Consider the following 7,061-nt stretch of genomic DNA (forward strand, 5'->3'; position numbering starts at 1 on the left):
GGTGGGGGCAGATGCAAAAGAGCAAGTCCAGGCACATCTATAGATCCATCCTCATGGTAAGCAAAAGTACAGTTCTTCAGAAGAGCTATTAATTTGATCATCATGTTTATAGCCAAATCTTCAATACAACAGGCTACTGTGTCTTAAGACAGTGGCAACAACCATGGTTTCCTCTGCTGTCTTTTCAACCGGCAAATGTTCAGCAATGTCAGCTCTAAAAGGTTTCATAAGTCTTCCAGGTACTTTGGGCTCTTCTCCAGCCAATGTAATCAGATGACTTACTCTGTGAAAGACTTTGGAGGTTGTCTAATTTCTTATATGAAAACCTGAAAGTAACTTTTTAGCTTTTTAAGAGCTTATCACATCTATACTTAAAACATTTAATTTCTTTTCCTTTAATTCTGAGTGAACTATCTTCAAGTGATGCCACCATGTAAGGGGCACCAAAATATCTTCCCTTTTTTTTCCTCCATAAATTTTGTTTTAGAGAATTTTTAGGTTCACAGAAGTATTGGGGAAAATTATTAAGATGTTTTATATATGTAGAGACTGCTCACTCCACGTCCACATCACTATCAACATCCTACATTTGTTATGGTCGATGAACCTACATTGAGACATCATTATCAACAAAGGTTCATAGTTTACATGAGGGTTTGCTCTTGGTTTTGTACTTTACATGAACTTTTTTTTTTCTTTTTGGTACTGGGAATTGAACCCAGGGGTACTTAACTACGGTACCACATCACCAGCCCTTTTTCTTAAAAAAAATTATTTTGACACAGGGTCTTGCTAAGTAGCTTAGGACCTCACTAAATTGCTGAATGGCCTCAAACTTGCAGTTCTCCTGATTCAGCCTCCTGAGTCACTGGGATAACAGGTGTGCACCAGCATGCCTATGGGCTTTGACAAGTGTGTATGGTAATATCATTTAGAGTGGTGCCATTGCCCAAAAAAATCCTCTGTGTTCTGCTTATTCATTCTGACTTCACTCATCCCTGACAATCACTTGTCTCTTTCCTGTCTATAGCTTTGCCTTTCCATAAGGAATCACACAATCTGCAGTCTTTTCAGATTGGCTTCTTTCACTTACTAAAATGCACTTAAGTTCCTCCACGTCTTCTTGACTTGACAGCTGATTTATTTCTAGCACTGAATAATATTCAATAGTTGGTCTACCACAGTATATGTATCCGTTCATCTACTGAAGGGTATCTTGGTTGCTTCCCACTTTTGGCAATTATGAATAGAACAGTTATAAACATCCACATACAGGTTTTTGTGTGGATTTATGTAATTTATTTTTGTGTAGATTTATTTTTGTGTGAATTTAAGTGATTTGGGTAAATATCAAGGCTAGACTGTATGACAAGAGTATGTTTAGTTTTGTAAGCAACTGATAAATTGTCTTCCAAAGTGGCAATAACATTTCTGCAGTCCCATCTGCAGTCAGTGAGAGTTAGTCTATATCCTAGTCAGGATTTGGTGTTGTCAGTGTTTTAGATTTTGGCTGTTCTAACATGTGTCTTGTGGAATCTCATTGTCATTTTAATCTAATGACCTATAATCTTAAATATCTTTTCCTATATTTACTTACCATCTGGGTGTCTTTATTATTATTATTATTATTATGACTACTACTTCTACTGTGGTGCTGGGGATCGAACCCAGGACCTCATGCATGCTAGGCAAGCACTCTACTACTGAGCTACATCTCCAGCCCCTTTTGGCCTATTTTTAAATAAGCTATTCCTTTTCTTGTTATTAAGCTTCAAGAGTTCTTTTGTTCACTACTATTTTTATGCCTTTGAAGTTTTAATTGAGCATTCCATATGATTCCATTTTCTCTATTTTCTCAGCACATCAATAATACTTCTTTTAAAAATGCTGCTGGAGTTTGCAATTCCTTTTTCAAATAATACTATGCCACTTGTAGTTCAAGTACCTAATAATAACAAAATATTCCTAATTCCTTCTTTCTGTCTCTTGTATCATGGTGGCCATTCATTTCTATGTATGATCATACATAACATATATAAAGATATGTATGAATACTTTGTTGTAATTATTTTAACAAATTGATCTATTAGATCAATTGAGAATAAGAAAAATAAAAGTTTTTGTTTTAACCTTCATTTATTACTTTTTTATTGATGCTCTTCTTCATGTAGGTTCAAGTTTCTGACCTACATTATTTTCTTCTCCTAAAGAACCTCTTTTAAGTTTTTTTTTTAAATACGCCTACTGACAATTTCCCTCGATTTTTGTTTGGTTTGAACATGTCTATTTCTTATTAACTTTTTAAAAATATTTATTTATTAACTTTTGAAAGATAATTTCTTAGGGTATTTAATTCTAGGTTGGTCTGGGTTTTTGTTTGTTTGTTTTTCTCTTAGTATTTTGACTATTTCTCTTAGCATTTTTCTCTTGGCATTTTGACTCAGCATTCCACTTCTTGCTTATGTGGTTTCTGAGAAGTCAAAGTAATTCTTAATCTTTGTTCCTCTTATAAATAGCTGGTTTTTTCTTTCTGGATTTTTACAGAATTTTTTCCTTTACTTTTGATTTTCTGTAGTTTGAATATGTATGCCTAGGTATAGGGGGAGGTTTTGTTTGTTTTGTTTGTTGAGATAGGCTCTTGCTATGATGTTCAGGCTGGACTTGAACTTGTAATCTTCCTTCCTCAGATTCCCAAGTATCTGGGATTACAGGTGAGTGCCACAACACCTCGCTAGGTATAGTAGGTTGTTTTTGTTTGGGGCATTTATCCTTCTTGGTATTCTCGGAGATTCCTGGATCTATGGGTTAGTATCTGACATCAATTTTGGGGTAATTCTTAGTCATTATTATTTCAAATATTGTTTTTCTCTATTTCTTCTCCTAGTATTCCCACTATATGGTGTTACATCTTTTGTTGTTGCCTTACAGTTCTTGGGCCAGCCTGCTTGCCTCCCTCCCTCCCTCCCTCCTTCTCTTCCCTCTTTCCTTTTTTAGTCTTTATTATCTATGTTTTCAGTTTTGGAGTTTTCTATTGCTCATCAGAGATTCTTTTCTCAACTGTTTCCATCCAGTCTACCAATAAACCTATAAAAGATGTTCTTTGTTTTTGTTACAATTGTCTGGATCTCTAGCATTTCTTTTCTGTTCTTTCTTAGGATTTCCATTTCCCTTATATTCTTTATTTGTTCTTACCTTCTGTGTATTTTATTTATTAAAGTCCTTAGCATTTTTATCATCATTTTTTAAAATTCATGGCCTGATAACTTCAACATTCTTGTCATTTTTGACTCTGGTTCTGATTCTTGTTCAGCCTCTTCCAACTTTTTTCTTTTGCTTTTCTTTTTTTTTTCCTTGCTGTTAATGTGCCCTTTAATTTTTTTAATAGCTAAATATAATGTACTATGATAAAAGAAAATGGTAAATAGAACTTTAGTGATGTGGTGGTGAAGTGTGGTGAATGGGAAGCACCTATGTCCCATAATCAGCCTTCAGTTCTTTAGTGTGCCTGTGTCCCTACATTGTGGGTGTCACCTGTGCTTCTCATTTTCTCCCACCCTGTGGAATGGGATGGCTAGAGGATGCTGGTTTAGGGTATTTCCCTTCTACTGGGTCCTGATAAAATCCCAGCGAGTCAGGTTTTGGTTAATTAATTTCTCCTGAGGAAAAACTTGGTGAAGAATTACAGAATGCACTCCCAGATTTCAAAATGGTTCCTTTTTCTCTTCCCCTGCTGGAAGTATGAGAGGAGTTTTCTCTGTGGGAACCTGGTCAGGCTCATGGAGGTAAAACTCACAAAACCACAGAGGTTGCTGCTTTGCTGCTCTGGAATTCCTGTTCTAGCAGGCTGTGGGTCTCTGTTTGCCTGTCTAATGTTGTGGACCGTAGTCTGCCCTGTGAACTCAGCTTACTGATGGATCTAAGAAGAGTTCTTACATTTTCAGTTTGTTCAGCTCTTGTTGATGGGACAGAGTGTTGACTTCTAAGTTCCTCTCATGCTGGATGAAAAGCTATAAGTTGTCTATCATAATACTTTCAAAACTAATAATAAGTTGTTAACATGGACACAACCAAGGGAAAGGTCACTTTCACTATATTTTTGTTTCTTATTATTATGGTTTAGATATGAGGTATCCTCCCCAAACTCATGTATGAGACGATACAAGATTCATCAGAGGTGAAATGATTAGAGTTGTAACCTAATCAAGGGATCACTCATATGGATTGATTGGGTGGCAACTGTAGACAGGTAGGGTGTGGCTGGAGGAAGTTAAGGGGTGTGGTGAGCAGAGCTCTCTATCTGCTTCCCGGCTGCCCAGTCCTGAGCTGCTTTCCTCAGCCAGGCCCTCCACCATGATGCTGTGCCTCACCTCAGGCCCAGAGCTATGGATTCAGCTGACTATGGACTAAGATCTCTGAAAACAGAGACTCTCAAACTGTGAGCCCAAATAAACCTTTCCTCCTTTAAGCTGTGCTTGTTGGGTCTTTGGGTCATAACAACACAAATCTGACTAAAAAACACTTATCATTTCACCTTGTTTCTTTGGCAAAGTTTTCTCTCTTTTGAAGCAAAGAAGCCTCTTTTTATGTGTATAGTGAAGCTCTGAGTAGAAAGAGCCCATAATTCACCCTCAAAACTAACAAGAGTATATGATAAATATTTTATTTTATTTTAGAATAAAATATTACTAAATTTTTAAATTAGAAATATTAGACAAAAATTTTAAAGTATGATAACAAACCAAGACAACAAAGTAGAATTACTTCTTATGCTTCTGTGCAGGATCTAGGCAGACTTCAGGATTTTAAAATAACCATTTATTAGACAATAGTGAATTTAAAGAGACTATAGTAAGTATGACATAAAGTTTTAGAAGGAGAACAAACTTAGTAAATCTCTGAAAATGCTCATCTTTATATCCTCAACCTACCTTCTTGGAAGATTCCAAAAACCATTCTTAAGTAAATGAGAGACTATCACTATGAATATACTTTTTAATTTGCAAATTTCCTAAGAGGCTCCTGTGGTCTCACAGGGATCTCTGGACTACATTTTTTAGAATTGCCAGATTAACAAAAATGTTCAGAGACAGGCAGAAGTCACACACAGCTGCTTGGCCTGATTTACCAATGAGAGCATTTTGTAGTTGACCAGGTGGTTTTCACTCTGTTACTCACAAGGGAGACAATGACTGGAGAAGGATCCTTTGAAATGTTGAAGCATTACAGGTTAAAGGAGAAAGGAGTGTTTAAGGTGGAAGAGAAAGCACTAGGCTTGTCATCTGAAATCATGAGGTTTGTCCTTTGTTTTTAACTATGGGAGATATATATATTATTTTTTTTACTTTAGCATGTGCTTTCCTCATCCTTAAGATGAAAGACTACATACAAGACTCAAAAATCTCTTGCTGTTCTAATCATTTCTAATTAACTAATATGATGAAAGCATGTGATTCATAAAATCAGTACTGCAGAGTTGTATCAGTTCATGAGAGGGTATGAAAATAAGGCCTTAGCAATTTCTACAGACTTGCACAATTACCCACACCAGTGGGGTCCTCAGAACAGATAACAGCACTGCTGGCCAGCATCCTGAGTGTTCAGTTTAGAGGCTTGATGAGATCAAACTCCAACTTTAACCAAAAATAGCTCATTATTTGGCCTGAAGAAAAAAGCATAAACAAAAACCTTGATTTGACTAAAATACCAGCAGAGAGGGGACACCATCTGTGACCTTGCTAAGGAATTTTGGAACTGAGTGGCTTAAAGAGAAACTTGCAAGAGAGTGCAGTACTTAACTTACTGTTTTTAAGACTATTTAGGAAATCTACAGAGAAAAAAAAAAAAGCAGTTTTAATGGTATGATGTTGTCCTGCTAAACAGTTTAGTTCAGATGTGTCCCATTTACAAATCTAATGAGAAAAAATGTACTAGTCATAGCCAGTTGGAAAATACAATGGAAGAAAAGATGATTTCAATCATGTTTTTTTAAAAAAATATAATAAATGGAAATAAACTTACCAACAAATATGCAGTTTCTATAAGTAAAATTTTATAATTTATTCTTGAATACCAAAGTAAAACTGTTCAAGCAGAAAGGTGTACTATGGTCTTAGTAAGATTCAACATCATACCAAATTTCCAAAAGTTGATCTATAAATTTAATACAATTCCAATAAAGTTTCTAAATGGATTTTTTAAAATGAGTTGTTGATGGACCTTTATTTTATTTATTTGTATGTGGTTCTGAGAATCAAATGCAGTGCCTCATGCATGCTAGGCAAGTGCACTACCACTGAGCCATAACCCCAGCCCCTCTAAATGGATCTTTAAATTAGAGAAGAATAGTCTAAACTTTGCTTGTAAAAATAAACAAATAAGATTAGCCAGTACAATTCTGAAAAAGAGGATAATAAAATGGGATTGGGTCAACCAGTTATTTTAAAATTTTTAAAAATTTAATAGGTAAAATAGCATGTTGCATGTAAATTTAGCTAAAAGGATTAGAAAGACACCCCTCTCCCCACCAAAAAAGACTCAAATATATATAGGAATGTAAAATATAATGAAGATGGCATAAAATTAAAGGAAACAAGAACAGAATATGCACAAAAAAATAGTTCAGAACTACTGGGTAAACATATTGAAAAGTTCCAAAGGGGCCACATATTTAAATATTTTTAAAGTAAGCTATAAAAGCATTTGAGAAATATAACAGAATTTGTTATAAGGTTAGAGGGGATGTGGGGGCAGATAAATAACAACTTTTATGAGCTACAGAAACACCTGGTGATCTTGTTCTGATCTTTAAAGTATTCAATATGGCTATTTCTTCACTTCTGCCCTCCAATCTCATGGAGGAAAAAAAGAAAAGGTCTCCCATGGCTCACTCTAACAGGAAACACACAGAAAAGGCAATTCTCAGGCCTCTAGGTCCATCTAATCCAATTGACAATTTCAAAAACATCACTGCAAAATGATCTCAATCAAAGTTTTCTATTTCAGCATTGTTAGTTAAAGCAATAATTTAAATATCTACAAAAAAGGGCCTGGTTAAATAAATT

Source organism: Callospermophilus lateralis, chromosome 4, assembly GCF_048772815.1.
Source record: "Callospermophilus lateralis isolate mCalLat2 chromosome 4, mCalLat2.hap1, whole genome shotgun sequence".
In the NCBI taxonomy this organism is placed as follows: domain Eukaryota; kingdom Metazoa; phylum Chordata; class Mammalia; order Rodentia; family Sciuridae; genus Callospermophilus; species Callospermophilus lateralis.